Source organism: Lynx canadensis, chromosome E1, assembly GCF_007474595.2.
Source record: "Lynx canadensis isolate LIC74 chromosome E1, mLynCan4.pri.v2, whole genome shotgun sequence".
In the NCBI taxonomy this organism is placed as follows: Eukaryota; Metazoa; Chordata; class Mammalia; order Carnivora; family Felidae; genus Lynx; species Lynx canadensis.
The window spans coordinates 58,966,628-58,976,087 of record NC_044316.2 but is presented as its reverse complement, the minus strand read 5'-3'; positions in this window follow the sequence as shown (position 1 = coordinate 58,976,087).

The window sequence follows — 9,460 nt, the reverse complement described above, 5'->3', positions numbered from 1 at the left end:
TTAGAGAAATAGCGCCCCCCCCCCCCGATATGGCATGTCACGGAGTGGGGGCCCCACAGGAGCTGCCCACCTGCCTGGTGAGGACGAGGAACTTGCCTGTTACAGAGGCCACCCTTCCAGGCCCCTCGGTGCCTGCATGGCAGGGGCTGTGGCTCCTTGCACCCTGCCCTGGCTAGACTGTCTCCCTGACCTGTGGGCACCCAGCTCTGGGCCAGGCAGGATCCGGGGCCAGAGCCGTGAGGTCATGAGGGGTGGGGGGCGGGGGAGCCTTGTATAGGTCAGCCCCTCCTCAGGGTACTGTGAGAACAAGGCCCCAAACAAGGACCAGCCTCGGCCCCTCCTACCCTTGCCCTCCTCACCTCCTGGAGAACGTGGTGCCCAGAACATTCCAGCCCCAGTACGTGTTGGGGGGAGGGCCTGCCTACACCGGGGGCTCCTGCCTGGTCTCTGGGGGCCCAGGGCTGGGCACCCCCGGGAGCTTGCTGGGAGAAGGGGACGGGCCAGCGATGCTCACGCTGTCGTACTTGATTGCCGCTTGTGCCGGAATCTTCCAGTGGGCTGTCGGGCGGCACATCAGGTTATGGGCTGGGCCAGGCCCCGGTGGGCGTGTGTGGGCCTACCGCCGCAGCATCCCAGGGCCCCGAGGGTGGTCTTGAGGGCCCTGGGCAGGGGGGGTCTCGCAGGCGCCAGCCCCTTTCCCCCTGCCCCCATGTTCTGTCCTCTCTGGGCCAGGACAGGGACTGGCCCACAGGGACACCAGCAGGGGGTCCCCCGGTCACCCCTGGAAGCTGAGAACACAGAGACCAGGGGAAAAGGAGGGTCCTGGGTCACGCAGCACTGCAGGGAGAAACCTGGGCCTCCAGGCCTCAGTTTCCCCACCTGGGCATTCCGGTCGTGGGCTCCAGGGAGGAGAGCTGCTATTGTTTGAGTAGGAGTTGTTTTGCATCAGACTCTGGATTTCTGAGACTTTGGCTCTCCTCTGGAATGTGCTCTGGACCTGGGGGAGGGTCTTCCCCACAGAGAGGTGCAGCGGCGGCATTTCAAAATAGCAGCCAGCCAGGTGGGGCCCGGCCCCGGGCTGCCCAGGCCAGGCTCTTAAGGAGCCCTGGGAGCGGGTAAAGGCCACCTGGGTCAGGTCCAGGGGGACGCTGTGGAAGGTGGCAGGGTGCCTGGCCTGGGGGTGGAGGTGGGGGTGGGCTCCCTGCTCTGGGACTCAGGAAGGCTCTTTGTCTGGAAGGGGTAGGGGCACTTAGATGCCCCTCCACTGGGGCGGGGGGTGGTGGTGAGGTCCCCCCAATCCCCTTCCTGTTCCCCCCTCTCCGCCCTAACCTTGAGGTTGTGTTCACAGGCTGGCGGGGCGCGGGCTGCAGTGGGGAGGGTGGGTGGTGGCAGACAGAGGAGTCGGGGGCTGACTGGATGGGGCAGGGTTGCAGCTGGCCTCGGCCTCTCGTCTCCTGTTTCTGGCCCCACCGCCGCCCCCGCTGGTCGGCGCTGGGTCGCTGGTCGGGTTTGGACCGGGCTGGGCCAGGCGCTGCTGCCCTGGGGCTCAGGCCCCCCCGGCTTGAGGACTCTGGCCTCGGGAGGCTGGTTTTTCCTCACAATCCCGCCCAACCAACCAACACAAACAGGCAGCCCCTCTGGCCCTCTGGGGCAGCTGGTGTTCCCTGGTATCCTGGAGGGGGAGGGGCTCGGAGGGCCGCGTGGCCTCTGCCCTGAGGAGCGCGTGGAGCCGGTACAAGGGGCAGCCGGCAGGTGCCCCCAACTCTAGGCCAGGCCCCCCCAGCCCGCTCCACCCCCAGGTCCAGAAGAGGGGATAGCTCGGTCCTTTATCTGAGCCTGTCCTGTACCCTGTGACCGTCCCCTCCCCTGCCCTGCCATGCCTGCCCTGCCCTCGTCCCCGGAGGTCCTGGCGCTCCCCGCGAGTCCTGGCGCCCACCTACCGCTGCAGGAGCTTGAGGAATGCGAGGGGGAAGAGTACGCTAGCAGGCCTCTCGGCACAGGGCTCCCCTGCCTCAGGGGCTCCGAACGGGCCAGACGTGTACGTCCTGCCCCTCACGAGGTCTCCCTGCCCATGGCCCAAGCAGCCGGGGCGCTCAGGTGAGTGAGCCCCCAGTGGGCACAGCTGGTGTGCAGAAGGTGCGACTCGGGCCTCAGCAGCCTGGTGACCCTCCGGGCGGGGGGGTGGCCAGAGGGCTGGCATGTGCCCCCCCTTCTGCTGGGCCCGGGGGCGCCGCGGGCAGGCCTGGGTTTCAGCCTGCCCGCCAGCTCCCCCACCTGGGGGCCGCTGTGCGAAGGGTGGCCGCGGGGGCGAGGGACCTGTTGCCCTGGTCCTGGGACGGGCTGGGCTGCCCGTGTGCAGGGAGGAGGGGCCTCTCTCTGCTGTCCCTGGACGGCTTGACCCCAGACCACCCCTCAGCTCCGGCTGGCCCCACTTGTGCCCGGTGGTGTGGGGCCCACCCACTCGGGGAAGGAGGGGCTCTTCGGGGCTCCTCTCTGTGGGCGGGGCTTGTGAATGGGCCTTTTTACTCAGGCTTGGGGGTGGGGGCAGGTGCAGGCAGGGGCCTCCTCCCATAGTAGCTTCCTTGCCTGGCCTCGTGTTCTGTCCCCACCCTGGGTCTCCCAACCGGGTGACACCCACAGGGCGATGTGGGCCCGAGCTTGCTGAGGTTATAGGTCAGCATCCAAGCTGGCTTTGAACCTGCCTGCTGGAGGCCGTCCCTGTGGGAGCCCCTAGGTGTGGTCTGGAGCCTGGGGGTGGGAGACGGTCCCTGGCTTCATTCGGTTCCATGGCAGCCTGATCTCAAGTCGTCTCCCTGGAGCCTCCTAGGCAAGGCAGGTGCCCACCCCAGCTCCTCCAGGAGCACCTTGGGAAGGCTGTCAGCCCCGGGTGGGGGGGGGGGGGGAAGGGGGACAGCCTGTTGCTGTGGTCATGAGCTGGCCCACCCCCACCCGCTCTGTTCCCAACCTTCCCCGGGCCACTGGACCCTGAAGCCCAGACTTCACAAGGGGCTCTGCGGGCCCCCCAAGGCACTGGTCTGGGTCTCAGCCCGAGGGCCCAGGGTCCCAGTGGGTATCACCACCCCCACCCCCCCGAGCCAGCGTCAGGCAGGAGCCAGGGCCTGGGGCTCCAAAGGCATTGTGCACATCTGTTGACTGGCCCGAATCAACATCCCATAAAACCCTGAAGGTAGACACCCTGCTGTAGGAGGCCCCCCGACCTTCCTGGGTGACCGTGGGGCTCTCTGAGCCTGTGCTGACCCTGGACACTGTAACTGGTGGGGGAGCCAAGGGTCATCCCAGGGGACACTCCCTTCCCCCCCCCCCCCCCCCCCCCCCCCAGCCTGGGCCTGTCACCTGCAAGCAGTGTCGGGGACCTTGAAGAATCTTTGAGACTTGGCTTCTCCCACCCCTCAGGGGACTGTCCCTGAGGGTGGGGGGCCGGGGCGTAGGAGCGAGCGGCCGCCGCCGGCTTTCTCCATTTCTGTAGCTCACGTGTAGTTCTGTAGGGTTCCCCGTCTCTGGGGACGGGAGAGACTTCAGGTGATGCTGGGGTCAAGGGCTAAAACCCTGAGTAACAAGTATCACCTGGACCTGGAGAATGTGGAGGAGTCCGCAGGCTGGGGCCCAGGGACGGGAGCCCCGAGACTCAGGGCCTGTGCAACCCCCATCCTAAGTTCTGCTCAGCATCAAGGTCAATATTCCCTGGGAGCAGCCCCCCACCCCGAGGCTCTCTGGCATCCCAGGCCCAGCCCTGTCCCCTGGCCCTCAGGACAGTTGGCGTGGGAGCAGAATTCGGGGAATCCCTTGGGGCACAGGGCACGAGTGGGTTCAGCAGCCCTGGCCCTTCCTCTGGGGCCCCCACTGACCCTTCCTCCCTACTGACCTCACCCAGCACAGCCTGTAGGAGAATGGGCCCTGTGTGCTCCGTACAGGGCTGTGCCAAGCAGACCCCAACAAAGGAGCCTTTGGTGTGCCTGGTGCTGGAATGCCAGCCTGTGGCAGGGGTGAGGGGACGGGCTGCTCGGGGCCCTCCTCCCCACGGGCTGGGCCCCGGCCACACTGCCTGCCCGGCATTGCCTGTGCGCCCGTCCTGGCTCCAGGCCCTGCTGTCTTCAGCCTGGCTCGTCCCGGTGGCCTGGGGCACAGCCTTTGCAGACCCAGGAGAAGATGCCCGGACGTGACTTGGAGGTCTGCAGCTCCCCCGGGAGGCAGGCACCCTGTTCTTGGTGGTGGCCCCCAGCTGCAGCCCCGGCTCTGGGGGTCTCAGGGCAGCTCCCCAGAAAAGGCCAAGTGGACAACCCCTGAAGGGGCCGCCGGGTGAGGGAAGATCGGGGCAGTGACAGCCTGAGCTGGGGTCCCTGAGCCCCCCACCCCACCCCCACCCTGTTATAGTGCAGCTGCTCAAGTCCACAGACCTGGGCCGTCACAGCCTCTTGTACCTGGAGGAGGTTGGCCACGGCTGGTTCGGGAAGGTGAGTTGCTGACCCTGGGGTGGGGTGGGGGAGAGGGGCTGACCCCGTGGGCCCCTCTCTCCCCTGGCAGGCAGAGGGGCAGGGTGGAGGCCTGCTTCTCCTGGGAGCCACCCCAGCCCTGGGGTCCCCTCCCAGGGGGGGAGCCCTGCTGTCAGATGCCGGGAGGTACTTCTGAGAGGCGGGGGTCGGGGGGCAGCGTCTCAGTCCTGGCTTCTCCTGATCCCAGCACCCGGGTGGGGCAGCAACAGGTCCCTCTTCCTCCCTGCAGACCCCCAGAGAGCTGAGGACAGCTGGGGGGCTTGGGGTGACCACCGAAGAGCAAATGTTTCAGCTGGGAGGGTCCACCAGGAGGGGCCCAGAAGCCCTTTTGCAGATGAGCGTAACGAGGCTTCCGGGCTCGGGTTCAAGGGGAGAGAGGAAGAGCAGGGACTGGAGGCGGAGCCCGGGGGACCGTGGTGACGCCCGCCCCCAGGTGTTCCTGGGGGAGGTGAACTCGGGCATCAGCAGCACCCAGGTGGTGGTGAAGGAGTTGAAGGCCAGCGCCAGCGTGCAGGAGCAGACGCAGTTCCTGGAGGAGGCTCAGCCCTACAGTGGGCGGCCCCCGGGGCCGGCTGGGGCGGGGAGGGGGGGGGCTGGGGGCGCCGGGCCCCGTGGACAAAGCCGAGCTCTGTGCTGTCCCTGCTCCTCCCCCCCCCTGCAGAGCCAGCCCCCTTCCCCGCCCGCCCGCCCCTCCTGCCCTGAGTTCGAGTCAGGGGGGCAGCCTGTTGGCTCCCGCAGGGCCCTGCAGCACAGCAATCTGCTTCAGTGCCTGGCGCAGTGCGCGGAGGTGACCCCCTACCTGCTGGTGGGAGTTCTGCCCCATGGTGAGTCCCCGCTGCCTGGCCCTCCAGCCCCTCCACCCCGAGCTTCTGTCCAGGATGTTTAGAAGGAGGGCTCAGCCTCCCCACAGAGGAGCCTTTGCTGAGCTGGGGACCCCTCCTCACCCTCCCGTGGGCCGTATGTTCCCCGGAGGTGGGCTCTCCGGGGCAGAGGCACCTGCAGGGGGGAGGGTGGCTGCTGGGTCTGGGGCGGGCCCAGCCGCCTGTCCTGCTGAGTTGAGCCAGTTTCCCGAGACCCGCTTACCTCACAGGCGTGTTCTCCGCCCGTGACTGCCTGCACGATGCCCCCAGGGCCCTTCCCCCCAGACAGCTCTGCACCTGCTCTGAGCGGCCCTCGGCAGACATGGGTCCCTGCAGTGTGCAGGCCCCCACTGTCTGGTTTCTGGACCCCTGGCGGTAGCTGTGACCCCCTGGGGCTCCCCCAGCACGGCTGGGCCCTCCTCAGGGATTTGCCAGCTGACCCCCGGTCGCCTGCCCTGTGTTCCCACCCGGCTGGGCGTCAGTGCTCAGATGGCCTGTCTGCCGCTTGCCAGCAGTGAGGTGGCGAGCCTATGGGCCCTGATAGTCTGCACACGGGACGTGGTCCTCCCGGCCCCGCAGGGTTGCCTGGGTCTGCAGGGACAGTGAGGAAAGCGCCCTCTGACTGTGGGGTTGTCCTACTGAGAGCCGGCCACTAGGGGGCGGATTTGGTGGCTCCTCTGGGTAGCTGCACCCCCACGTTGCCCGCAGGCCCTGGGCGGGAGGGGCTGGGCGGAGGGCTGGGCGGTGACAGTGCTGCCCCTCTTGGCAGGGGGACCTCAAGGGCTACCTGCGAAGCTGCCGGCTGGCGGAGTCCATGGCGCCCGATCCCCTGACCCTGCAGCGCATGGCCTGCGAGGTGGCCTGTGGCGTCCTGCACCTGCATCGCAACAACTATGTGCACAGGTGAGGGGGTGCGGGGCTGGCGGCTCTCCGGGGGGTCCCCGTGAGCTCTCTGTGCGGCCTCTGCCCCTGCCTCGGGGCTTGTGTGAGGGTTAGCTGGCTTTATTTATTCAGCCTCTAGGGACCATTGTGCCAAGGAATCTGGTTAAAGAAAACCCCAGAGAGGGTGTGGGGAGGTGGATGCTTGCTTCTGCAGGGGGGGGCTGGCCTGGGCAGCACCCGGGGGGCCCAAGGCCCATCCTCTGTCTCCAGGGGGTCAGAGCCACCACACTGGCCCTGCTGGCCTCTGTCTGCCTTAGACCCCGGGGGGGGTGGGGGAGGGATGGCTCTGTCCTGCTTCCCTCCCTGGCCCTGGAAGTTGGAGGGGTGGACCAGGGTGCCCAGCGTAGGAGGATGTGCCCAGAAGAAGTGGTAACAGTCAAGCGGCAACCCCCAGCCCCGGACTCTGCCCAGGCCGCCCTCCCCAACAATGTCCCGGTGCTCCCGGACTCCGCACGGGCCGCCCTCCCCTACAATGTGCTGGTGCTCCCGGACTCTGCCCAGGCCGTCCTCCCCAACAATATCCCGGTGCTCCCGGACTCTGCCCAGGCCGTCCTCCCCAACAATATCCCGGTGCTCCCGGACTCTGCCCAGGCCGTCCTCCCCAACAATGTGCTGGTGCTCCCGGACTCTGCCAGGCCGTCCTCCCAACAATATCCTGGTGCTGAGTGATGACACATACAACTCCAGCATCAGTGATTTTGTTGAAGAGGGCAGCTGCCAGCCTCCTGACCTGCCCGCCGGGCCCGCCCAGCCCAGGCCCCCGCACACCCGCCGGGCGCAGGCCCGTCTGTGGCCCTGGTGGACGTGCGCTGGCCCCATGCTTGCCCCGGTGCCTTGTGCCCCCAGACCCCTGTGGCCACCCGCGGGCAGAAGCCCGCAGCCAAGGCCACCCGTGGGGGTACCGACGGTGCCGCAGGCGGTCACTCCCTGCGCCACCTTGCCCTGGGCCGGAAACGGTGCCCAGCCCGTGCGAGCAGGGCAGGGGCAGGATCCCCTGGGACACTCGGGACCTCAGTTTTCCCTGCCGCTGCCCCCTCCTGGGGAGCTGAGGGTGAGGGCGTAGTGGGAAGAAGACTGCAGTGGCCCTGGCTGGCTCGTGCCCGGGACGGGTCAGCAGACGTTGAGCCGCTGGGGTCAGGAGAGGGGTCCGGTAACGGCGGGGCAGTGCCTTCACGAGGGCCCTGTGGCCTGCCCCGGCCCTTTCTGGGCCTCGCTTTCCTTGTCTGCATTGTAACATTCGAGGCCCTGTCCACGTGGACGCCCGGGGAGCCCCGTGCTGGGTGAGGGACCCGGGGCTCGGGGCAGCGGGTGGATGGGCCGCCTCTCAGACCGCCCTTCCCACCGGCTCGCGGCGATGCCCTTGGCCACAAGCGGGCTGGCCCCTCAGCGCCCCGAGTGCCCCCAGCCCGCGCCGCCGCTACCCCGCCCTCTGCCCTCCCGCCCTCCAGTGACCTGGCCCTCAGGAACTGCCTGCTCGCGGCCGACCTGACGGTGAAAATCGGCGACTACGGCCTGTCCCGGCAAATACAGTAGTAAGCGGGCGGGGCCGCGCGGGGGGTGGGGGTGGGGGGGTCAGGGCCCCGCCCAGCACCCTGGGGTGACCCTGGGCCCCGCGCCTGCAGGAAGACTACTTTGTGACTGCGACCAGCTGTGGGTACCGCTGCGCTGGATCGCGCCCGAGCTGGTGGACGAGGTGCACTGTAACCTGCTGGTGGTGGACCAGACCAAGGCCAGCAACGTGTGGTGAGCGGGGTCCCGGGGGCGCGGCCAGGGCGTGCCCCCCCCCCCGGCACTCAGTGCCCGCCCTTGTTCTGTCCCCCGCCATCACAGCTCACGGCTGCCAGGCAGGGCCAGGGCCCGCAGGCTCGAGCGGGTCGAGTCCTCTCCCGCCCCGTGCTGGAGGGCGTGAGGGCCAGGAGCCACACGTGCGTGACATGCTTCTCTGTCCCACTTCGTCACCCTGTAGGAGGTGGGGCTGCTGGGCCACCTGTCGCTCTCCCGGTGCCAGTGGCCATGGCCCCCCCCACCCCAGGACCCGCTGACACCCACAGACATCAGGGTTAGAGCGAGTGTGCGGGTTGGAAGGCCCGCTGGGAGTGGCAGCAGGTGCCAAGTGCCCTCCGTGGAGGGGCCGGTGATCTCCCACGACCGCCGTGTGGAGGCACCCCCTCCTCAGCACCTGCACCAAGTGGGGCACAGACTCAGTCCTGCAGCCTCCAGAGGCTCCGCTGCGGGGGTCCCTGTGCCTGACCAGCCCCTCCCCCCCCCCACTCCCCGGGCCTGCCTGTCCTCCCTCTGCTCCTAGCGAGCCCTCAGAGCCTGGATCCACGGACCCACCCTCCCTCCTGAGCACCCCCGAGTCGCTTAACTGCAGCCATCAGCCACTCCTTCCGTTCCGCCCGATCTCCCAACCTGCCTACCCTGCCGCACGCTGACTGGGGTCTCTTAGATGGTTCTGGGCCGGGCCCCTGACTTCTCTGTTGCCAGATTTGTTCTGTTCCTCACGTTCCCGGTCTCCCGGGACGGCCTGGGCCCCAAGGAGCTGGGGGGAAGTATACCAGAAGGAACAGTCGCTTCTCGCGGCCCTGCCTGTTCCCCGGGCCCCCTTGCCGGGCGGGGGCACCTAGACTTGCCCCTCCCTCGTTCTAGCCCCAGTGGTACCCAAGGGCTGGGAGCTTCCCCAGGCCCCCACCCCCACCCCTGGAACAGTGTCTGGCCTTCACCGCAGCAAGGGAACGAGCACACAAAGGAACAGACCCGAGTTTGTGGAAAGGCCAGTGTGGTTTTTATTCGCCCAGGTGCCCTGGACACAATCCTGCCAGTTTACTGAAGGAAAGTGCTGTCCTTTGGGAGGGGCGTCCCTAGGACCCTGGTGTGGTGACAGGAGCTGCCCTGTGGCGCCCACGGCTCTGAGATCCACGCAGCCGTGCCGTGGCCAGCCACGCCGGCCCCCTCTGATGGCCCTTGCCTCCGCAGGTCCCTGGGCGGACCATCTGGGAGCTCTTTGAGCTGGGCACAGACCACCCCCACCACTCCGACCGCAGGTGCTGGCCTACCGCGGTCCGGAGCAACAGCTGAAGCTCCCCAAGCCCCAGGCGCACTGACGCTGTCTGACCGCTGGTGAACCCCGTGACGCCAGGCTGGGAG